Source organism: Lontra canadensis, unplaced genomic scaffold, assembly GCF_010015895.1.
Source record: "Lontra canadensis isolate GAN:19392208 unplaced genomic scaffold, GSC_riverotter_1.0 scaffold28, whole genome shotgun sequence".
Lineage (NCBI taxonomy): Eukaryota > Metazoa > Chordata > Mammalia > Carnivora > Mustelidae > Lontra > Lontra canadensis.
The window spans coordinates 6,255,817-6,280,379 of record NW_022631022.1 but is presented as its reverse complement, the minus strand read 5'-3'; the positions used below and the strand labels follow the sequence as shown (position 1 = coordinate 6,280,379).

At 43.7% G+C, this 24,563-nt stretch overlaps 1 protein-coding gene across 3 annotated transcripts in view; it reads left to right on the top strand.

Moving 5' to 3' along the window:
• Nucleotides 1-24,563, top strand: part of TLN2 (talin 2) — a 412,475-nt gene that overhangs the window by 103,484 nt on the left and 284,428 nt on the right. Inside the window, exon 1 of one of the 3 annotated variants that reach the window (XM_032864801.1) lies at nucleotides 24,268-24,285. The exons of the other annotated variants lie outside the window; for them this stretch is intronic. The gene's annotated coding sequence lies outside the window, so the exon portion shown is untranslated. Of the gene's footprint in view, nucleotides 1-24,267; nucleotides 24,286-24,563 lie in introns of those variants that run through there. 3 annotated transcript variants of the gene reach the window in all.

The window sequence follows — 24,563 nt, the reverse complement described above, 5'->3', positions numbered from 1 at the left end:
CTCTCCTCTGGGCAAATGACACACAGCAGTCTGCCCTCTTGGGTTTATGTCCTCAGTGTTTTCCTGTGAGCTGTACTTTTATTTTACTCCTACTCATGTTACTTGAACATCTAGTTAGGAGCTGTGCTGCTCTAACTGAAGAATTCTAAACTTCACTTGAGATGGGCTTTGACTACCAAAAAGATAAAATTGGCCTGTCAAATGAGGAAAGATGTTCACTACACAGAGTTGTTGGTGACCTGTGGCTTTGGGTGCATGCCTGCCAGTAGATAGCAACTGCAGTCTGGCTTTCTCCTCCTGCCTCTTATTTCTTCTCCTGATGGAAGGCCGGGTGTCCTTCTGCCTTCCCGGCCATCGGTCCCTGCCTACCTGGCCAATTGGACAGAAGCTCTGGCAGGCGAGTGATCGAGCCCGTTACTACTCATTTGCCTTACATGGTCCAGTCATTCGGACTAGCGGTGCCTCACGTCCTTTTGATAGCAGAAAGCTTTTGAGCTTTTTCTGTGGAATTGTAGATAAGAGGTGAGATAACCAATTATGTGACAAGGAGGAAGAATTGTGTCTTCAGAAACTTTGTTCTGAGTTTTATCATCAAGGGGTGGAAGAGAGAGGAGGGAGACCATGGGTTTCCTGTGATGTGGTATTGCTCTGGGATGCTGGAGCTTGGAAGATGGTGTGGGACCACCCCTCCCATTCACCACGTGGGCAGCCTCTCACTGGTGCTGTTTCACTAGGGATCAGTGAAGGCCAGAGAGTGAGGTAGTCAGATGGTGGTGGAGGGTGGATGGTGGAGGTGGACGTTTCTGCAGCCAAGGGCATCTAGAGCTTGTTATTAACTTGGGGTATAATGAGCACCCTCCTCTTCCTATTCTGTATGTTCAGTATCTCCCCCTCATTCACTGTCCCCCACCCCCATTGCTAGGTCTGCGCCTTACCTCTTCTCATTTGTGTGTCTAGCTTTACTGCTCTGAAGGCTCAGCCCTCTCCACCTGTCCATTTTTGTTTTGTTTTTGTTTTTCTGAGCAGCCTAAACTGCCCTGAGTGGGGAATCACAGTAAAGTCTGAAGTATTCTATTTGGCACAAAATGGGAGGCTTCATGTTTTTATTTGAAAAAAATGACTGTTGAATCTGTATAGAAACAAAGATACCACAAGCAAAAATGTTGTTTTCTTTTGTCAATTTGTTAGGGGTTGTGGTTGTTTTCCCCTCCCCCTTCCGGAGGGCCCTGGGGGAAAAATGAGGTGGTGATTGTTGTTTTGTAATGAATCTGACTAGTTATTTCCCACTCCAACTTTTTAATTTTGTGCCTGTTTACTTTTTAGCAAAAATAACTTTTCTCTGGAGGTTGTTGGGAGATTCTGCTTCTATTCTAATTTGGTTAAAAAGTCAAACCTAGGGGCGCCTGGGTGGCTCAGTGGGTTAAAGCCTCTGCCTTCGGCTCAGGTCATGATCCCAGGATCCTGGGATCGAGCCCCGCATCGGGCTCTCTGCTCAGCAGGAAGCCTGCTTCCTCCTCTCTCTCTCTGCCTGCCTCTCTGCCTACTTGTGATCTCTGTCTGTCAAATAAATAAATAAAATCTTTAAAAAAAAAAAAAAAGTCAAACCTATTGCTAGCATTATTATGAGAAACGTAGGAGCTTCCTGTCTTAGCAAATTTCCTCCTGTGAAAAACATTTAACTTTTCTTTGGGACCTACTGATTTGATGGTAAAAAGGTTGACTGGACAAGTTGAGCAAATATATCTTCCTTTTTTCTTCTTGTTGCTGGAACCATTATGAGAGACTCCAAAGTCCTCTCCTGGGTCTTGTAGGTAGTACTTCATTTTCCCACACATAGTACTTGACCTTGAGCTTAAAGCCTCTGTTTCTAACCTCATCGGGATAACGGGGGTGATGGTTTTCCCCCTCCATCAGGTTGCTTTGTAAGTGAGAGCGGTACACAGGGCACTTATATTGGCCTAGCACTTAGTGAATACTCATTAAATGTCCTTGTTTTGAGTTGCTTGTGTCTAAGGCAGGAAGGCATGTAGGGCTTGGGGAGGTAGAAGGAGCATGGCTTTTTGAAGATGAGTAGAATTGGACTCAGATTTCTGGTCACTGACTAGCATACGATACTGGGTAAGAGCTGAAAGTTGTCTGAGCCTCAGGTTCTTAAACAACATTCTTACATTCCTGTCTGCCTCACTGGGGACGATTGGGATAATGCATTGCAAAATAGGGTACACAGTAGAGAGCCACGGGGAGTGTTGCCTTGTTAGTGTGGGATAGAAATATAATGATGAAAGAATACATGCTGGTTGAGATTTATTGGACACTTGTGCCACACAAAGTTCTAAGTAGGGTTAGAAGTGTTACTTAAGCCTCATGAAGATTTTCAGAGGTAGTTTCTCCTCCTATTCCCATCTAACAGATAAACTGAGGTATTAAATGGTGAAGCAGCTTGGCCAAGGTCAGAGAGCTGTAAGTGGCAGCTCAGCCTGCAGGCCCCTCAGCCTTGACCACCGCTGGGCCTGTAGAACCCTGTCAAACCCCCTTCTCCTGACTTTGCTTTTTCTATAAACAGAAGACATCACTGCAACCCTTGAGTTGGCTGGCCTAGCACCCTTGGGTGGGTGGCAGTGGGGGGGTAAGTATTTCTCGCTTATATGTGTATATCTCCTAAATATGAACAGGAACCAAGTGAAGGAGGTCTTGACCTGGGCCCGGTTTTTCTGTTACTGCTCACACCCTTATATTAAGCAGCTTCCCTAGAGGCTCATTAAGTGAGACACTGAGGGAATTTGTTTCCTGTGTCTTTTCAACTTAAATCATTAGCAAGAGATGATGATAGCATATTAAACAAGCTTAACCTTGGAAGTTCTGCCTCTCTGCAAGATGGAGAATTGGAAATCGAGGACTTCAGTATCCTTCTCTCTTCGTAGGCTGACTGGTGGAGGGTAGGCCAGCTGCTAGGCTCAGCCCAGAAAGCAAAAGCGATGAGGTAGGGGGAAGGAAAGTGGGTCAGGGGGTGTAAGCTATAATTTGTTGCAGCTGATTTGTTTGATTGTTGAGAACTATAAAATTGTCTGTATAATTTTTAATAAAGTGTAGTTTCTGGAAGGGAGTGTACTATGCATATATGAAGTTAAAATAGTATTTCCAAGAAAATATTCCTAAAGATCCTAAAGCCTTCCAGTTACTATCTAAAAAAGGAGAGAAGAAAGTTTGAGGAAGAACTGAGGAATATGTGCCATCTTTTTGGGGGGATCTGAAATGAGTTGTATATCTCCCCAAATGATGTTCATTCATTGTCCCTTCTGAAGAGGAATGGCACATGTCTATCTCCTGGCTTTTTGGAAGAACCTGAAATTTCCCTCTGAAGTTTGTTGAAGGGGGAAGAGCTGAGTAGGTTACGGAAGCACAGACGTAGGTGTATATACAGCACTCACACAGACTGGCTTAAAAAAAAAAAAAGACCCTCATCCATCTAGAATGAACAGGGACATAGAATTGTGTATGGCTTTTATCTCCACCCTTCTGTCGGCATGGGACAATAAATCCGATCTTTCTTCGAAACATGAATCGTAGCCACAGTGCAGGGACCAAGGAAGTGGCTGGAAAGGTGACCATATGTGTTCAGTGGGAGAAGCAGCATCAAATTGTACATTTAAGAGGTTCAAGATCATTCACTTAGTAGTTTATTTAAAAGCACATTAATTATAGCAGTTGGACTTAGTAGGGGGGAGTGCGGGGCACGTGTTTGGATGGACAACCTGCCATTCTGAGCCCATCTTTGTTCCTAAGATGCGTTAGAAATACCCACCTTGTGGAAAAGGTGTCAAGAAACTGCTGGATTGATACAAGTGAAGAGTTAGAATCGGACCCCACATACGACAAGTGTTCAGTTAGTGGTAGTTGCCATTTGTATAGAAAATGGTTGAAGTCACATTGGTCAAATTGTTTCCTGGAGTTACTTGAATAGAGGTGGGGAACGGGGACAGAATTTAGTTTGAATTTGTTCCACCAGTGTGTTAGACCTTAATTCGCTGGAAAATCAGAAAGATGGAAAAAAAAATGAGGGAGATAGGATGATTCATAAAGTAATTTTTCGGATGGCTTTCTTTTCACTGTAATTAGGTGAATTTGTTGTCAAACATTGACTTTTGTGCTCTGGAGCCGAAATATGTTCAATGAAGATAGATTGTGGGATAAAGAGGAGCAATAACTTGACTGTTTTGCAGGGCAAAGAAGGCTGCAGCAGGCTATGACCTTCAAAACTGCAAGCTGGTCCAGAGGAAGGGGCTGGGGCTAGGGCTGGGGCTGGAGCAGATGGGAGTTGGGGGGGGGTAGTTATAGGGAAATAGAGGGTCTGGCTGGTTTTGACAGGAATTGTGTATGTGCTGCCAGCCTTGTTTGTCATGTTTGTAAGGTGGTATTGGATTCCTTAAAAAAAAAAAAATGTCTAAGAAGGGAGGCAGAGAGGTGTACAGAAGAAACAGAGGATAAAGGTAACTTTAAAATTGAACTTTGCTGAAGAATTAGTGCAGCATTGTGATTTTTTTGTTGTTCAGCTTGATGCTTTTAGGTGATTTCAGTTTTGCTAGAGTAGGATATTTTACCTTTGTATGGAGTTGTTTAATTTTTGAGAGGAGTGTATGTGTTCAATTCTTTACATACTTTGTCCTCACCAGGGTGAAGGGGTCAACGAGATAGCTTGCCCTGGTCGCTTGGTTGGGAGGAAGGAGAGAGCATTGCGCTTGAAGCCCTCCCCTTCTTTTGGCTGTCCTCCTTTTGTCCCTCACACAGGTTGACTGTGAAGTGTGTCTAGTTTTTTGAATTCTGGGCCAAAGGTGGAGAAACAGTATACCTGATATTCAAAGGGAGAGGTGACCATAAGTGATTTCTCTGTGGCTGTAGCTGACATCCCACCTTTATCTGTCTTCCCTGTGGCTGACTTCTTGATGTCTGTGCAGTGGTTTTGAGGAGAGAAAAGATTGGGGGCCCTGGAGTGAGGTCAGTGTGGCCCCTTAGGGACACATCACTCATGTGGTTGACTTTGGGCTCTGAGACAAATGGGGAGACTTCTAAGGATTAAACAAAGAGGGGTGTCTGAGTGGCTGACTTCTCCCTTTTAGGAAAAGAAAGATAGCAAGAAATAACCTATGTCAGTAAATCCTGGGGAAAAATTTTTGAGGGGAGACAGATGATTTAGTGGGTTTCTATATTGCATCAAGGAACTGGTTTCCGAATAAGGTTTGAAACTGGTGGTGGTGGCTTACCAAGTTCTCATGAATGAGAACTGGGTCAGCTTTTCTTGGCGCTGCCCGGCCGATTGTGTGGGCAAGTCTCTACCAGTCTGGCAGCCAGACCCAGCACCCACCCGCACACCCCCAGGCTTCCTGTAGGTACCTGTTTCTGATGCACTTGGAGGTGAAGACCTCTTTGCAGGAATTTTGTTTTTGTTTTGTTTTGTTTTTTAGCAGGGGTGGGATTTTTTTTTTTTTTCTTCTCAAAATTACTACTTTTTTATTTTAAAGCAAATCAGTGACTTGCTAACCCTTGAGGCTTTCTAAGAATGTTCTTCTGTTTGGCAGCTTTCCTTGCTAGTTTATTCTGCCTTTTTTGTTGTATTTTCCTGCAGCTGACATTTTCAGGACAGAATGACTCCCCAGCGTCAATTTCAGAGTTCAAAAGCCAGAGAAGAAAATTGCATCTTCTCCCTCTGATGTGCAATTAACTTTGACTTTGACAAAGATTCCCTCACCCTGCTGGGATGTGGGAGAATGTTATAAAGGATTTGGAAACTGTTAACAAAATGAATGGTCTGCCCTGAAATTGCTTTCACACACACATATTCCCCGCCCCACCTCCGAAACACACAGACACCCAATTCCATGGATCCCAGCACTGGGATAAAGCTTCAAAAGTTACCTACAATTTAAATATGCATGCCTTCTTTAAGTATGCCACCTGTTTCTCAGAATCAGACGTTTATAAAGTGTATCATTGTGCAGCTGTTTCATCAGAGCCCTTAAGCCAGCAACAAGGGGGAAACGTATCCCAGAGAGAGCAAGCTAGAGGGGGCCGTTGCAATGCAGTTGTGGAAGACTAAGTGTTCCACTGACATATGACTTAACATTCTCAGTGCAGTATGGACAGGGGGATAGTGTTATCCTAGACTTCCCCATCTGTGAAGCCCTGAAATAAACATTTTGGATACCTGTGCCTCCTCCCATGCCTCATCCTGCCATCTGATGGAGAGGTTAGAGGGTTCCGCTTCCATACAGGTACATAGATAGCTGTGTGGTCTTAAGACATAGACCACTTTATGAGCAGCCAGCATTTTGAGAGGGGTGCTATGCTGAGTAACCTCCATGAGCTGTCTCAGTTCATCCTCTCAAGAACTCTGAGGCTCAAGGTATACCTTGTTTTTAGGGAGGAGCAAACTGGGGCTCGAAGCAGCTTATGGAGTTGGGACCTCACACCCAAGTCTACAGAGATTCCAAAGCTGTTGGTAAAATGTAAATCTGCAACATTGTTAATGTGGGACATGTAATACTTGTAAACTTGTTTGCTCTTAATGCTTAATAGTTTTCTCAAATATAGAGAAAGTAACTGACTGAATGTCAAAGGGAGAGGTTGACAGCTCCATGGCCTAGTGGGAGAATTGAACACGCCGTTCTTAGTAAGTGAAATATCAGACAGACAAAATAGTAAAGTTGTAGAAACTTAATCTAGTGGACATGCGTAGAACACAGCTCCTATACCTAGAGCATACTTCTGAAAGCACACGTGGAACGTGTATGAGAAGTGACCACGTGTACCTTAAAATGTTAGAGTCAGTACCATATAGACTACTTTAAAAAATTAAAACCAGTTAAGTTAGAAATGAAAGACAAAAAGCAAGTGGGTTGCCCAGTGCTCTAGGATTATGAGATAACCTTCAGTTCTTTTGCCATATGGAGCATACAGACCTCAGCTGGGAAGAGCTCGGTCTTAGGGGTGGTGACATCACGGCAGAGCAGTAGGGAAGTGAGTCTACCCTGCGTCCCCCACCCCTGCCACCCATGGTTACTGAGGATTAGGAGCTGTTCCAATTTCCTTTTGAGGAATCCAGGGTGTAGGGTTCTTTGACACAGAGGCCTCGCTCTGCTTCCCAGTGAGGCATTTTGTAAATACATATCCCTACCTTGACAGCCCCTCAGGAGGGAAAGTCCTTAAAACCATCTGGGACTCCTTGTTTATGGGAATTCTGGGCTATTCCAGCATTCCTATGCCCTGATAACACAGTCTTTTCAATGTGGAAGAATTAAAGTGTCTTGTTGGTACATAAATTAAAATCATTGCCTTTTAAAAAACTGAAAAGGAGCTTTGTAGATGGAGGATTTTACACTCCAAATTTTTTTATTAATGCAACAGTTTCCATCCTAATAGGGATGAGCGTAGGACGAGGTTTTGGCTTCCTCATTGGAGCTCAGTGGTGTTGAGGCAGAGTGACATGCTCTCAAGCTATCGGCAGAACTGGGCTCGAGGTTAGTATCATTTTTTTCCTTCTGTAATGTTAGAATTCGGTTTGATCTTTTCCTCAGGTATCAGAAATTGGTGAAAATTGACTGTAGTCAGCTTTGTCTTGCCAGTTTTAACTTACTGTACTTTGTTCTCTTGTATTATACCTTTAGTAACAGTGTGTCACTTGTGCCTTATGGAACTATGGGACATGCGCTTAGACTGGGGGGCTGTTTTGTCCAGAAGGACCCCTGGGGTGGTGGGAGGGAGGTACAGACTAACCCTCAGAGCGGCGGTGTCTCCACAGGTGCTGTTGGTTTTCAGCAGAGCTAGGAGGGGCTGGATGCCATCCTCCTTCCTCAGCTCTCCACACCCCTGCCTTTAGTTTTAGTTCAGGCCGCCTTGGTCAACATCCTTCCCATTCCATCCTGCTGAAGCATCCTGATCCTCTCTGCTGTTGGGACTCCTCGTGGGGTGGTGTTGGATCCATGCTGGTGCAGGACTGCTAGAAGACCAGCTGAAAGAGGGGCAAATGGAAGGCTTTAGTCCTCCATTAACGCTGGAAGTGGTCACAAAGGGTGGACAAGAGTGGCAGTGATAGGCTTGGTCATATAAATCATGCATTTATTATTAGCTGGGCTCTTGTTCTCTGGGAGCTTCTCCTGCCTGTGTGCAGATGAAGCCATGAGTAAAAAGTTACGCCATAGAGTTCACAAGACTTAAGTATAACCGTGAGTACTGCACTGTGTGTGTGTGTGTGTGTGTGTGTGTGTGTGTATGGCAACAAACGGCCTCTAGAGGGTCCATTACAGTCCATATGTGCATCCATGGTATACACACTTGCATACACACACAGGTCCAAGCACACATGCACACTGGGTACCAAAGAGACACTGAGCCATGAGCTTCCCTTTGATGCTTGGGAAGGCTTTAAGGGCAAATTCTAGGGACAGAGGCGTTGGGAGTGTGTGTTGGCTTTTTGGACCCGTGCAGCTAGTGGAGCTAGGGAAGCTATCAGATTTTTCGAGTGATCTTTGAATTCTCCAGAGATCCTTTTAGGTGATGATTACATGGAAAGTTTCGCTGTGGCACTTATTATAGGGTCATTGCTGGTTGAATTGGGACCTTTGTCATTGTACTCCTGGGGTTGGGGATAAAATTCCCAATGCTTCTGCCTCAAGAAACCATTGGTCAGTATTGTGGATGCTAAAGCAAACCTTACTGAATGAAAAGCCCACCTGGCTTACCACCTGTTACTGAATACAGGTGTTTGTGCACAGCAGGAGGGCCACTGGACTCTTCCATTGGTAAAAACAACATTTCTATCACTGACAAAAATGACCTCACATCTTTGGGGAAATAGTGGTGAGTCAGTCCCAGAGATGAACACATGGCTTGGGAACTTTGTCGAAAACTTCTTCCATCATATTCCCACAGTTGAGACAGGAAGATCCTAACAGGTTTTATTTTAACCTGGAGTTGATGGAGATTTATAGCTGAATGAAGTAAGTCTTTAACCCTCAGTTTCCGGGCCGGCTTTTAGCTGGTGGGTCTCAACCACTGCCAGCTTCTTTATCTCAAAGAGAAAAATGTGGTTTTTGTTTTGTTTGTTTTTGTAAAAATATGAGATGATCATTACTGAAGTAATATGTTAGTGAAAGTTACTCCACTTAAATAGTTACTCCAAAACCCACAACAGCATGCCATTTTGCTAGATTCCTTCTAGTCCTTTTCTCCATGCAATTTTAAAAATTCATAATTCTTCCAGATTTTAAGAATAATGCATGTATAAGATATAACCTATTTTAAACATGACATGGATATATTTTCTTGGAATAATACATGCTTCTAGTGCTTTTCCTTAAAGGTTTTCAATTTTTATTTTTTAAGTTCATTAATCTGTGTACCCAGTGTGGGGGTCAAACTCGGAACCCTGAGATCGAGAGTCTTATATTCTTCTGGCTGAACCAGCCAGGTGTCCTCCTTAATCTTTTAAAAAGGATTTCATGTATTAAAAGAAAGTTTTTATGTATTTATTTGAGAGAGAGAGACAGCATAAGTGGGGTGAGGGGCAGAGGGAGAAGTAGACTCCCTATGGAGCTGGGAGTCCAATGTGGGGCTCAAACCTGGAACTCTGAAGGCAGACACTTAACTGACTGAGCCGCTCAGTCTCCTGGCCTTAGTTTTTTTATTTTTTATTTTCTTTTTAAAGATTTATGGGGAGGCCTAGGTGGCTCAGTGGGTTGAGCCTCTACCTTTGGCTCAGGTCGTGATCTCGGGGTCCTGGGATCAAGCCCCACATCGGGGTCTCTGCTCAGTGGGGAGCCTGCTTCCCCCCTCTCTCTCTCTGCCTGCCTCTCTGCCTACTTGTGATCTCTGTCAAATAAATAAATAAAATCTTTTTAAAAAATAAGGATATATATATACTTGGAATAAAATTAGTGAATTTTATAGCTTATATTTTTATATTCTATTTTTCAAGTAATGGTAATGCTTATATTCAAATCATGTAAGTGTGGTTTAATTTGATATATCACTTAGGTGGATATATCAGAATTTACCTAATCATTTTCTATATTTGTAGTGGTGGGAAATTACCTTGATGCTGTGGTAGCTTCCAAAGATAGTTATCCTAGAAGTCAAAAACAGGCCCACAGACCAAATTAAGGTGTTTAAATTATTCAGTTTATGTGTCCATTTAAATATACAGTAAGAAGCAAGGAGAAGGATTAGGTTAATGCACGTACGTCCAACAGAATAGGTAGACCACATTACTTGTATCATGGCTTGGACAGTGTTCATATATCCTATCTGTTGGCCACCATACCCTTCCTTGCTGATGATGTGATTACTAAGAACCAGATCTGAGAATGAGCAATGGATCCCAGGAGACAGAAGATACCGGGAGCCCATACACTTGATCTGTTATAGAAATTCAAGAGAAAGTGTTCCTGGCCACGGGTGTCTCTTATCAGATCTCCTCTGGAATATCAAGAGCTTTTGTTCCTTAGTAATAGACAATTTGGGCCAGAATGGGTATCAGTAATGGGTGGCTGATTTGGGTGCTAATGAATATTGGGTGACTACTTGGTTATTCTGTTCCTTCCTGTTCAGTCCACCTGTGTTCTACTTCCATGTCTCACAAACCATGTGCTTGTTAACTCTGTGTAAGTTACATGTCTTGTAAGTTTCATTCATTCATTCTCTTCCTCTTAGCAGAACTGAATATTATTAAATAGCATGGCCAACACAATTTGTACTTGTTTCCATTTTTTCATGATTATAGGTTAACACTTTGATAGACATCATTACACATTAAGCTTTTTCAGTATTCTGGGACAAATGACTAGGAGTGGAATTACATGGGCCGAAGGAATATTTTTAAGGCTTTGAACACCTACTGTCCGATTATTCCTGGGGAGGGACATAGGGGAGAATGGACTACAACTTAACACCTAGTTGGTTTATGCATCCCATCTCCAATCTCTGCCTCTCTTACTTATATCTTCTGGAGGGAGTTCCAGCGGGGTGGGAGGGTGGGGTTCCAGGAGGGCAGAGGCAGAGGGAGAGAGAGAATCTCGAGCAGGCTCCATGCCCAGTACAGAGCCAGAGGCTGGACTGGATCTCACAACTCTGAGATAGTGACCTGAGCCAAAATAAAGAGTTGGAAGCTTAACCAACTGAACCACCCAGGTGCCCCTCTCTTGGTTGTTCTTAAATTTTCTATCTGAATAATCAGCACATGCATGGAGGATAGATATGTGGGGACAGTAATTATTCTTCCTATCTTGGTCAGGCACCTATTCTCAGGCAACTTCTCCGATGTTTTACGTGTCCCTCCAGAGATCATCTATGTGTAGACAAGCGTGGCTGTGTGTGTATGTACATAAACAGCTCTATGTATTTTCAAGCATAAGTGATAGCATAGTCTGTTTGCTTTTGAGTGTTTTGCTCTCTTTTGTGGCTCTTCCCATATAAGTACTTATAGAATTGCCTGGTTTGTTGTTGTTGTTCTTGTTTTTTTATGGGTGTTTCATCTTTTGTCATTGGACGCATCATAACTTCCCTGGTGAGTTCCCTATTGAAACACACTTTTTGGTCTCTAATATTTTGTGATTCTTAATATCCATGAACAAATAGGATTTGGCATACATGTGAATTTGTCTATAAAATAAAATCCTAAAAGTAGGATTGTAAATTTTACAGCTCGATAGACACTGCCAAATTTCTCTCTTGGGAGGAAAGATGGAAAAGAAAACTGATTTCCCCAATCCTTGTCCATGCTGTTAGACCTTATGATCTTTGTCTTTCTAACAGATGAAAAACTGTCTTGCTGTAGTTTTAATTTGCATTTCTCCTATACATGGGGCTAACTCTCTTTTACTTCCTGAAGAACTCCTTTTCTCACTTTTCTTGTTTCTTGTTCATACTTTTGTGCCTTTTTTTGTTAGGTTGTTGGTCTATTTCTTGTCTATTCATTAGAGCTCTTAATAAGAAACCCCTTTTTTAGAGCTGCAAGTAATCTTTTCTAGTTTATCAGTGGTCATTAAGTTAATGTATATTGTATATTGCCATGCATATTTTTAAATTTTTATTTTTTTATAGATTTTATTTATTTGACACAGAGAGGGAAAGAGCATGAGCCGGGGGTGAGGGGCAAAGGGAGAAGCAGACTGTCTGCTGAGCAAAAAGCCCAATGGGGATCTTAATCCCAGGACCCTGGGATCATGACCCGAGCCTAAGGCAGACACTTAACTGACTGAGCCACCCAGGTGGCCCAACTATGTATGTTTTTAAAAAAGAGATTCAGGGGGCATCTGGGTGGCTCAGTGGGTTAAGCCTCTGCCTTCGGCTCAGGTCATGATCCCAGGGTCCTGGGATCGAGCCCCACGTCGGGCTCTCTGCTCAGCGGAGAGCCTGCTTCCCCTTCTCTCTCTCTCTGCCTGCTTCTCTGCCTACTTGTGATTTCTGTCTGTCAAAATAAAAAAAAAAAATCTTTAAAAAAGAGATTCAGGTGACTTTATCCATCTTCTATGGCTTCTACTTTTTGTGTTATACTTGGCCTTCCCCACTCAACTTAAAAACATGAGAGTCCCCTCCAGTCCTTCCCCGGTGCTGTTATGGATTAGCTTTTCATCTCTGAATCATCATCTCCAAGCTCAAAGGGGTTTAGGAGTCTGTATTTTAGGTGGAGCTTCCGGTGAATCTCTTGAAGCCAGTACATTTGGGAATTGTTGTCTGAGAGTAATTATGGGTCTCCCCCAGGTGATGAGTTACCCAGCTTTACATCATGGAAAGAAGAATCTATGTGACTTAGAATAGTATTCACTGGGAATAGTTTGAATCTGAAGTTAAATGAACTTTGATCAGGCCATTGGGATGATAGGTGGTCTTCCTACACAGCCTCCAGCCAGCTGCTCATCATGGCCCCTTAAAATATGATGTGTGATGGTCCCTGTTGGCATTTGTGGTCCCATCCTAGGAAGTAGAGCCTAGAACAGCCCCTGAAACACTGCTACAAAAGAGACCAAATCTTTTCTTTTCTTTCTTTTCCTTTCTTTTCTTTTCTTTTCTTTTCTTTTCCTTTCCTTTCCTTTCCTTTCCTTTCCTTTCCTTTCCTTTCCTTTCCTTTCCTTTCCTTTCCTTTCCTTTCCTTTCCTTTCCTTTCCTTTTCTTTTCTTTTCTTTTCTTTTCTTTTCTTTTCTTTTCTTTTTTCTTCTTTCTTTCTTTCTTTCTTTCTTTAAAACACTGCTCTTGTTTCATATAGCACATACTGATTTGGCAATAGGATCACACTTTCCTGTGCTTTGGTTTGTGTGAGTTTGATACCTTGATTAAGTTGAAAAGGCCTGCATGGGTAAGTCATAGTTGCTTACCTACTGTATGACCTTGGACAAAACACTCAACTTCCCTGATGGGTTCTTCCCCAGAAAATGGGAAATTTTGATGGTTCACAGTTGTGAAGGTAAGATTAACTAGGGAGTCTGACAGTTCTCCTCAAACTGTACCTGGGCCAGGTGGGCAGTTGGCCTCCAATATTTACGTGTGCAGGGATCCATAGGGAAGGGATTGTTAAACAAGTGATTTCTTGAGCCCAGGAACATGCATTTTTAATACTGATGTGACTCTGAAGCAGATGGTCTGTGATCTGCACTTTGAGAAACTCCAAATTAACTCACACTTTGAGGTAGGCAAGTCAGGGAAATCTGGTGGGGTTGCTGTATTTTTTTGTCTCTATTTGCTACCCCTTCCCTTCTTTCTGACAGTGATCTGTTTGGATTCAGCTTTCATTTAGTTACAGGAACCCTAATTCAAATTTCTGGACTCTAAGGATCATTATATACGTGTGTGTGTGTGTGTGTGTGTATGTGTATAAAAACATATTTATATATGTTTAGAGAAAGACTAAGATAATTCGCTGATTTTTGTTCTGAGAAGGTTCTTCTTTCTCACCTCATTAATTATTTTACAAGTTTGCCTTCTGTGGGCAACCCGTGGAGGATCTGAATCATGACAATATTTATGTTTTGATGGGTGTTGGATACCAGCACCAGGACTGTAGACTATCCTGGCACTCTGCGCTGGGAGGGAAGTTGGTCTTTATATCCTGCAATCTGTGGGCAACTGTTGAGCAGGACCCCATGCAGCAAGCCCTGTGAGTTACTATGAGTTACTGATATGACAAACATCCCATTCTGGTGGCTTTGAGGCTTGGGTGATTGACTACTGTCTGCTCATGGCGTGAACCAAAGATGTTTGCTGTTGGTTTTGATTAATGGGAACTGGGTCACTTGGCTCTAGGATAGTTCATGCACAGCTTCCCAGATGTCAGGATGGACATCAATCACCAGGGATTAAAATGCAGATTCTGACTGAGCAGGTCCAGGCTGGGGCTCAAGGGATCTGGATTTCTAACCTGCTCCCAGGTGGGAGGTCAAGGACCTCACTTTGAGTAGAAGAAATTAGGAATCAGACAGACAGAGTTAAAGCCTGGCTTTGCCTACTTAGCTGTGTTACTCGGATGCCTTTTTTTCTTTTTTTCTTTTTCTTTCCCCCTTTATATGATGCAGACCTTGACATTGAGTGAGATGACCTATGTAAAACACACAGGTAGACAAATGTTAGTGCTCTTCCAGCTGGACAGTAATTTAGGATAGTAATTTAAGAAGAAACACTAACAACTGGATCATTACTGAAATGTATCAGAGCAGTACATTTGAGGAAGATGATTAGGAAGAAGTAAGAAACACCAGTAACTGGATCATTACCAGAGTATCAGAGCAATCAATTTTGGCCAGATCACAGGGTTTACTATTTGAATAGATTGAAGTACCCAAAGAAAGATCTTGAGTATTAGGTGATGCCTGTGGTCAAGAAGTTTTTCTATCTAATACCTGTTTATTCAACCTCTTCTGAGATCTGAGAGAAACTTAGCTGCATTACAACCTGCGTCGGCCAGTATAATCCAGCAGTGCTGACTGGTCAGAGTAGACCTCACTGAGAATTCAGAGAATTAGATCTCCTAATTTGATATGTAGAAATTGACTTGTCATTTATTTTTTTGGTATCCTCTTTTCTTGGAATTGTGTTTGTGGTTTTGATAGAGGCAGTTGCCAGTATTGCTTCTACTATTCTACAGGGTTTAGGAGACATGGGTTCTAAATCCGTCTCTACCACGCTGGCTCGGTGGCCTTGGCCACAGAAAAGCTCTGGGCTTTAGTTGGGTCCTTTGCTCCATAGATGCTCCAGGAAGGAATAGGCTTGTCAGCCCGGGTATTGTGCAGGTGCTAGCTACCTGTTGCTAGGTACTGGACAGAGCTGGTGCTCAGCAACTGTCTGTGGTGTGAGTGAGGGAATTGGTCAAGGCGGATTTGTTGTGCTTTTAATCCCCCAGGGATCCTGTTCAGACACTCCCTGACTCAGTAAGATTTGGGTTAAGGACTGACATGCTGTGTTTGTAACCAGTTCTAGGTGATGCTGATGTTGGTTTGTGCATTACCCTTTGAGTAGCGAGTTGTCTCTAGATGAGATCATTTGTTCTGTTATACATGCAAGTCTTCACAATGCCTTCCCGAAGATCAGTTTCTAAATACAACTTGTTCACTGAAACTGACCAGTAGCTTGCGGGCCCTGGCCCTCTTGGCTGGAAACCTGTCTGGTTCAGCTTCAGCCCCAGCTTTCACATCTCTGACCATTCATTTAGTTCAGATTTTCCTAGAATGTGGTCCTCCCAGCAGCAGCACCTGGGACTTGTTAGAAATGCAGATTCTGTGACCTCCCCTGCCCCCAGACCTCCTGAATCACAAAACTCCAGAGTTCCGTCAGCAACCTGTGTCTTGGAACTACCTTTCCAGGGGATTTTCATGTTTGAGAACTACTTTCCTGTCAGTAGATGTCAAGGACGTGTTGTTTGCTACTAGTGGGTGTCAAGGCACCTCTCTTGTTTGGCTCGTGGGTCATGCCAACATCTTGAAACCCAATAAAAGTTGATAGAAAAATAAAAGATTTTAGTTGTGAACTTCCCTGGGTGAGTGGAAGGTAGTCGAAGATGGGATGGCTTCTGGAAACCACATTTGTATGGATACATGTTAGCATGACTTTGGCTTGGTTTTTCCTTCTGTTTGGGAATTAAGAGACAGGGCTTCCCATTGGAATCACCTGCAGGGCTTTAAAAAGGATGTTTGGGTCCCACCAGAGATTCTGATGTCACCGATCTGGGATGCAGCCTGGGCAGTAGGATTTTTAAAAGCTCCCTGGTGATTCTAGTGTTTAGCAAAGGTGAATTACTCAAATAAATGAATGCATCACTTGATTTTTTTTCTCTGCATGTTTTAAATTTATTTTTAATTTCCATGCAATAACTCGGTTGTATGTTGTATGTACGGGTTTTGACAAATGCATAAAGTCATGAAATCACCACCATGCTCGATTCCTAGCATTTGGTTTTCATAAATGTGCTTACGGAGTTTTCCTCCTTAAAATGACAAAGTGAAACATATGGCCTTTGCTTGGTTTCTAGTATTAGGTTGTTGTTTCATTGTTGTGGATTGCTATTTCTGTTGGAAATCCCGTGTCTTAAAATTAGCGTAAGTTTCAAAACTGTTTCCCAAGACTCATTTGCTTTGCAGTTTGAAAACACTCTTAATTAGAGCTTTGCCGCTTTGGAAAGCATTTATCCCTGCAGTGCCCAGGCCATAGTCCAGACCAGTTAAACTAGAATATGTGGGGTGGGGCCCCGCATTGGCCTTTGTCAAGCTGCCCAGGCATTACTAATGGACAACCAGGCCTGGAACCACTTCTCTATGATTCTCCCTTAAAATACCTGCGTGTCAAAGATCATGGGTTCTTGTCAAGGTCTGTATCCCATTTCTCAGTCAGGGGTGCTTTCGAGAAGTCATTTTTGTTCTTCTGTGGCACCCCTGTGGGTGCATCTTTGAAATGACTTATTGATTATTGAGGATGACTAAATATTAATAAATTCTGTATTTTCGCCTCCTTGTTGACCTGTGCAGCACATGTGTGGTCTTCTCCCTGGGGGCCATCTGAGCGGTATTATTCTTGTGTGGGTGTCTAGGCAGCCATGGTATGGAGGTCGCTAAGTGCTGCCCCAGGGCCAGTTGTGCTTTCATTGTGGGAGAGGAGGCAGTGATGGATGGATGCTCTCTCGCTGGGACTTTATCAAGTCCCTGGAATCCTTTCCTGACCTGCCCTTTTTCCAATAATAGATGCTGTGATATTGCTTTTAAATACTGCTTGTCTCAAGAAGCAGTATTCAAGGAACCCCTTCCTCTCTAGGACTGACAGCTTCTAATTTTCAGGGGTTGGAGCTGATCTTTGTGCAGTGCTTATCTAATCCATGAGCTGACCCAGTTTACCCAGAGGGCCTAGCTCCTGGAAGGTGGGGTAATGCCATGCCTTATAGAATGTCTGAAAGATTATCGTCTCACTGGAGGCTTAGAACTCACCCGTTTCCTGGAGAAGGCAACTGAACCTCAAGGGAAGAAGTCATTTACTTGCTCAGCCCCTCAGCTGGGCCGTCCTCTGAGCCCACAGTCCTGGATGGTTTATTCCCATCCAGGGAGTAAATGCTCATCCAAGAAGCTGGAGGATAGATGAGAAGGGCACAAAGGACAGTTTGGAAGAGGGAGTTCTATCAACTTAAAGCCTGATGGACAGCCCGGCTTCTGTACTCTGGGGATGTTTTTTGATCTTAAGAGCCCAGTTCAGAAATTTAGTCAGGGTACCCTTTCCTCAGTACAGTGTTAGGAAGTCTCCTAAATGCCTACACTTTCTCTGTGGCAACTCGGCTTCTCCCAGACCTCGAACACCAGCCTTGTCTTGGTGGTTACCCTTTGAAGACCACCTCCATTCTTCTACCAAGAGTTTAAGGACAGCGGTAATGATCGTACTGAGCACCCAGGAGCATTCCTTCTCCACTTGCCTGAATGAGCACCCAGGAGCATTCCTTCTCCACTAGCCTGAATTCTTTGCTCTTTCCCTGCTGCAAAGTGTTGTTACCAGTATTCCGCATTACATGTAACAATTCATCCAAGGCTTCAGGAGTGTGAGATTGGAGCTCGCCTGTGTCCGGTGAATAAACTGGGGGCAAGTTTTGCAACAGAAAAGTCTTTTTCAAGAACATGTCCTTATAGAAGCAGATTCTGTATTGCGTGGCTGGAGGGACCTTTAGAAGGTCCTTTCCCTTAGTTTTAGATTTGGAGTCTTAGTTTGGTTTCTACATCCACACGGTTCCATGAACACTCTATAAGAGGCAGAAAGAGCTAAGTTGCACCTGTAAATTAAAAGATTAAATCCTACCCTCTGACCCCTTTCTATGTGAAGTAAAATACTCCTACTTGCCCCTTAGGCCATTTGTGAATCAATAAACCTAGGACTGTCAGTCTGAGAAATTGTTAGAACTCCTGAGAACAAATGGAATGCTTAAAAAAATCTGGGGGAAAATCCGTCTGATGTGATTTACTCTGGAGAGATGGTGAGTGCTTTGTAACCTGCTGATTACCGTAATAAAACATCATTATTTTTTAGGGGAATAGAAAAATGACAATAGACCTTAAAGCACAGTATCCCATCGCTTGCCTCTCGTGGGAAATTAAGGATGGTTCAGTCGTGATTTGCGAAGAGAACTCCAGTGGACTCTAAATTTTAAGGCTCGCCTCAGAGTAGAAACCATAGCTTACCTGCAGGGAGGGATTTGATTTCCTCTGCCTGGTGCTCTGCCAACCCCCCCCCACCACAGCCTGAGTCAGATTGTAAGTAGACCACTTCCAAGGCGGTGCTGGTAGATGAACTTCCTCAGAAGTATTTTCACAGTCATACATGTGTGGGATTTGGGATGGGGAGAGGGCGGGTCTGTTGTGTATGTACCAAGAATGGGCAGGATTTGTACCTGGACCAGTGCGCTGTGCTTTGAATGGTCTTCGTGGTGGTGACTGTGGCATTTCCAACATAGGCACCACTGAGTAGACCCAGGTCTGGGAAAGCCCTGTGCACGGGAGTGGGGTGACAGTGCAGCCTTAGTGGGGAGGGATAGTCGGAGGGGCTTGAAGTCTGCAGTCACTTTCAGACAAGAGCCTGACAGAGGATGTAATGAAAGTCAGCATTTCACCATAGAGGGTGGGAGCAGGGGGAACGCAAGCCTGTCTATCAAAAACCTGAAACCTAGGATTAGTGGCCACCTGTGGAACTGGAAGGAGGGAGTCCGGGTGGATAGTGGGTGATTAACCCAGGGGTTTATTCCCTCAGTGGGTCAGTCAGACCTCTAAGCACCTCCTAGCCATGAAGCTGTCTGGAGAGACTTCTGGAAGTTGACGGTATATTCCCTGCTATCCATTGAACCATCATCTTACCCCTTCACTGGCTTGTTTTATTCAATAAATCTTATCTGAAGACCTATGTGTCAGGCCCATTGTTAGGCACAGGGCACTAAAAAATGAGCAAAAGTGAATATTTGGACTTAACTGCTAGACCTCCAACTGCTTACTGTGCAGATATATATAAATGGTCATACTCAAACTCAGTCCAAAAGAATTCATTCTGTCCTGGGTTGCCATTAAACACAAACAACAGCAAGAAAAATTAAAATAATGAGTAGGTGTTTCTCAAGGGGCACTCTATACCGGTGGGAGTGGGGTACCTAAAAACCATCACTATACAATGATGTCGTGGGTGTGCAGAGAAAGATGTGTAGAAGGCATTGTGGGACTACAAAGGCACAGGACCCAACCCTGTCTTAGGATGAGATAGGTTATCAAAAACGGCTTTCAGAGTGAGATAAGAAAAGGAATGTTAGTGAGAGCCAGACTGCTTGGGGAAGACCTCTCAGTCAAAGGATCATAAGTGGGAAAACATTTGTTCAGAGCTCACTGTGAAACCCCAACGTGTTCCATGTCCCTGGGGGTGTTAGGATGGTGACAAACTGGAGAGCTAAGTGAAGGCCAGAGTGTGGCAGGCCTTTCTGCCTGGGAGCAGTAGCTGGGATTTGATCTTAAAGGGATTTAGAAAGTGGATTCACAGGGGCACAGTGCATGATCTAGTTGGAAAGACAAAATTAATGTACTCGCAGGGAACATCACCAAAGAGTTCAGTACCAAGACAGACTGGTATGTCCCTAAGGGGATGTATGGAGGAGGGAAGGGATTCGGAGATCATTCCCCGATCTCTGCGATGTGGAAACTCAATTCTGTCCCGTGGATGTTTGCTGTGGTCACGGTTTACGACAGAACAGAGACAGATTCTGTTCTTATTCAGGTGAGGGGAGATGGGCAGGTTTCAGGAACCACGCCATAAGCTGATGAAGTCAAAATTACGAGGTTGACTCACATTTTTGCCCAAGCTTGTTGACATAAATTGCTAATGCTTTTTTGGTACTGTGGGCAGCAACACCGTGAGAAGTTGGTAGAGGGAGTTAAAGATACCTTAAGAATCTACCCACACGGAGGACTTTTGTAGCTGTGTTCTTTTTCTCTCTCTCTCTCTTTTTTAAAGCTTTTAAATTTATTGATTTGACAGAGAGAGCTCAAGTAGGTAGAGCTGCAGGGAGAGGGAGAAGCTCCCGCAGAGCTGGGAGCCCAATATGGGACTCGATCCCAGGACCCTGGGATCATGACCTGAACTCAAGGCAGACCTGTAACTGGCTGAGCCACCCAGGCTCCCCCATACCTGTGTTCATACTTCTGTGGATGTTTAAAATTTCCGTAATTGAAAAAATGGGAAAAATAATAGCTTCACTGGTTTTTGTGAGGAATCAATGAGTGCTAACTCAAGTGAAGGTCTCGCTTAGTGCTGTACTTGCTAAAGGTAGGTGATTGCTACTACTGGCCACTATCTTGGCCAAATTGCACTTTTCCTTCCCCACTCTGTTATTTCTTGCTCTTGACTTTCTTGGCTCTTTATCTTGTTTCTGGCCTGGAATTTGCCCCATGGATTTTAGACAGTCCGGCTTTTCTGGTTTTGTCCCTGGATTGTTCTTACAAGGGCATGCCTGTTTCTCTTCTTTTTCTCTGCCTCATCTTGCCCAGGGAAACATCTCTACTACCACCCAGTCCTGGGGGCCACCCTGGGGACTGCTTGACTGGTACCTTACTTGCCCAGATACCTCCTTGTGTATAATGTGCGTGAGGGGTGGAAAGGTGGGGAGGGGCCATGATGGGAAGAGAATGAACCAGACACAGCACAGCTAATAATATCCTCCTTTATACAGTGGGTGTCCTCTTGAAATGATGGGTTAAAAATGAGACTTTGGTAGTGTCCTTTTTTTTTTTTTTAAGATTTTATTTATTTATTTGATAGAGAGAGATCACAAGTAGGCAGAGAGGCAGGCACAGAGAGAGGAAGGGAAGCAGTCTCTCTGCTGAGCAGAAAGCCTGACGCGGGGCTCGATCCCAGGATCCTAAGATCATGACCTGAGCCGAAGGCAGAGGCTTAACCCACTGAGCCACCCAGGCGCCCCAGTAGTATCCTCTTTTTATTTATATATTAGATATATAATATATATGTTATATATGGTATGTGCTAAAGTCTGTGCCTGTAGACCTGATTGTATAGATATTTACTGCAACTTCAGGGACTCTGGTTTCCATTTTGTACTGAGTCTTTATTAGTGACTTTCAACCCTTCTAACCCTTTACTTCTGGCTGCTCTAGGTGTTTCCTACATTGCAGATTATTTGTAAACAATTTATTTAATATACTAGGTGAAAAGATTATTTAGAGGAATTTGGTGTTGAATCTGTAAGAAACACAAAATACTCAAGCCTTGTTAAGTGTCAGACATTGTGGTAGGTTCTTTTCACATACTCATCAGTAAGATGTCCTTCTGGGTTTTCTTTTAGTTGTTTTTTAAATTTTTTTTAGAGACAGAGTGAGAGCAAGCTGGAGAGGGGCAGAGGAAGAGGGAGAATTTTAAGCAGCTCCATGCTCTGTGTGGAGCTTGATGCGGGGTTCAGTCTCATGACCCTGAGATCATGACTCTGGGCCGAAACTGAGAGTTGGATGTTTCACTTACTGAGCCACCAAGGTTCCCCTGTAAGATGTCCTTTTGAAGTAAATGTTTTCTCCATTTTTACTTTCCCTGTGTCACATATTAAATATAGTTTAGGATGCTTTTGGTTGCCAACAAAAGAAAACCTACTCCAAACTAGTTTAAACAATAAAGGGAATTTAGTGGTTTTTGTGACTGAGCAATCTAGCCATAGGATGGGCTTCAGGTATGGTTTGATCCAGAGAAGCATGTTAGTATTAGGGATCTAGTTCCATGTCTCTAGGGTTTTCTTGGCTCCACTCTCCTCTGTATTTTGGCCTCACCTACAGGCAAGCTATCTACAACTCAGTGGAAACAAAAATACCCTCAGGAGTTCCAGGTCTTAAAAATGAATGTTACAGGAGCCCTGGAAGAGCCCACCAACTTTGAAACAGCAGAAGTCTTGAAATTCACTGAAGTTGCATGTTGAGACTATATGTCTGTCCTCTAGCAAACGTTGTGTCCAGGGGAGTGGATGCCACCGTTAAGCCTGACCCTAGGGTGTGCATCAGGTATCTGAGGAGTAAAGTCAGCTTCTTCAGAAGCACACATACAAGCAAGACTGTGAAGGGGAAGTGAGTACCATAGAGGCTGTTCACAGGTGTTTATTGCAGGGACACAGGTCTGGGGTTTGTAGGTAGAGCTCTCTATCCAATCTCAGAGCTTTGTAATCCATATAATACCTCATTTAAAGTTGCTTTCCCCAAAGCAGTATTTAATAACCCTCACTATCCGTATTCCTCAAGAAACCTTGGATCTTGGTCTTTTGCACGTTACTGTCTAGGAGCATGACTTGGTCCACATCATCTAATTGTTCAAGAACTCAGTATGCTTAACTCTGCAATAATGGGGCACCTGAGTGGCTCAGTTGATTTAGTGTCTGCCTTCGGTTCAGGTCATAATCCCAGGATCCTGGGATTGAGCCCCGCATCGGGCTCCCTCCTCACAGTGGGGAGCCTGCTTCTCCCTCTCCTTCTGACTCTCCCCACTGCTCGTGCTCTCTCTCTTGCTCACTCTCTCTGTCAAATAAACAAATGAAATCTTTAAAAACAAAACAAAACAAAACATCTGGTTTGCCATGTGTTTCTGGAACAGCTTCTCACCACAGACAAGTGGAAGAAAAACCTGCACGGTGAACACAGAGGGTCCTATTTTCCTGAAAAGGGTAGACATAAGATCCATAGCCTGGCCACTATTCTAGGCTCTGATGTGCTTTGGGACATTCTTCACTTCCTGAAGCACCCATTCCAAAGCTAACCTTCTAGCCTCTGATCATAGACATTTGGGGGGGGAGAAAAACCTTTATAAAGCAAGTTTCAGTAGAGTTACCAAAAAAAAAAAAAAAAAAATCTGAGTGGAGATTTAAAGGTAACCACAGGGAGCAAGTCAATGTGTGTGTTAAGACTTTTCTTCTTCTCCTTTTTATTTTTTTAAGATTTTATTTATTTATTTATTTATTTATTTAATGTATTTATTTTGTCAGAGGGCAATCGCCCACAAGCAGGGAAAGTGACAGGCAGAGGGAGAAGCAGGCTCCCCACTGAGCAGGGAGCCTGATGTGGGACTCGATCCTAGAACCCTGGGATCATGACCTGAGCCGTTGGCAGCCACTTAACTGACTTAACCAACTAAGTCACCCAGGAGCGCCTTAACTTTTCTTTTATTGGCTGATGCATATGGGAAAACTGTGGGATGAAGAACAGTATAGTACGTTTCTTTGCTCTTCCTTCTATAAATGGCGTGCTGACATAATGATTAAGGTACTGGAAGAAGTCTGCATTCTCCTGTGGACGGAGGGGAGAGGGAGAAGGTGGGGGAAAGACGGATGAAAAGGACTGGAAACATTTCTAGTGGGGCATCCTCTTTGTAGTGTGTGTGTAGATGTCTTTTTTCTTGATGTTCCTGGCAGAGTTCCAGGCACAGCAGAGGCTGCAAGCACTTGGCAAATGGGCGTATCTTTTTCTTTGCTCCAGTAACTCAGTAAGGAACAGTGGTGCCCTGTTCCTGGATGTCAGCCTTCACGAAATCCGTATTGCTCTGTGCGCTGGGGAAAGGGAATTACCCGAGGGCCCTCGTGAAAGCCTAACCTGGGGTGTACTGACAGTACTTTGTTCTGACTGGGCACTCAAATATTTGTTGAAGAGAAACCCAGAATATCAACTTGAAGCTGAGGATGTTTGTGCCCTAGATTGATCCTGTGGTTCTTTCAACATGCTTTGGAAAGAACACCCCAGGGGACATGGCTATCTCTGTGAACCCCAGGTCTGTGGATTTTGTTTCCTTTCTGCATTCTGCTGATTCTGTGAAGTAGAAGAGCCAGACATGCAGGACATTGGGTGGGGCTGGAACATTCTGGAAGACTGGAAATTTGATGAAGTTTGGGGGGGGCATGACAGCTGTTCCTGTTGCTGGGGGAAGAGCAAGTCCCATGATAGGAGGTATGGCTGGGTCGACTGGCAGGTAGGCAGTGACTTCAGTCCTCAGCAACTCTGAAGGGAATTCTTTTCTGACCTGTTGGTGGCCAAGAGAAGCAGTTGCTG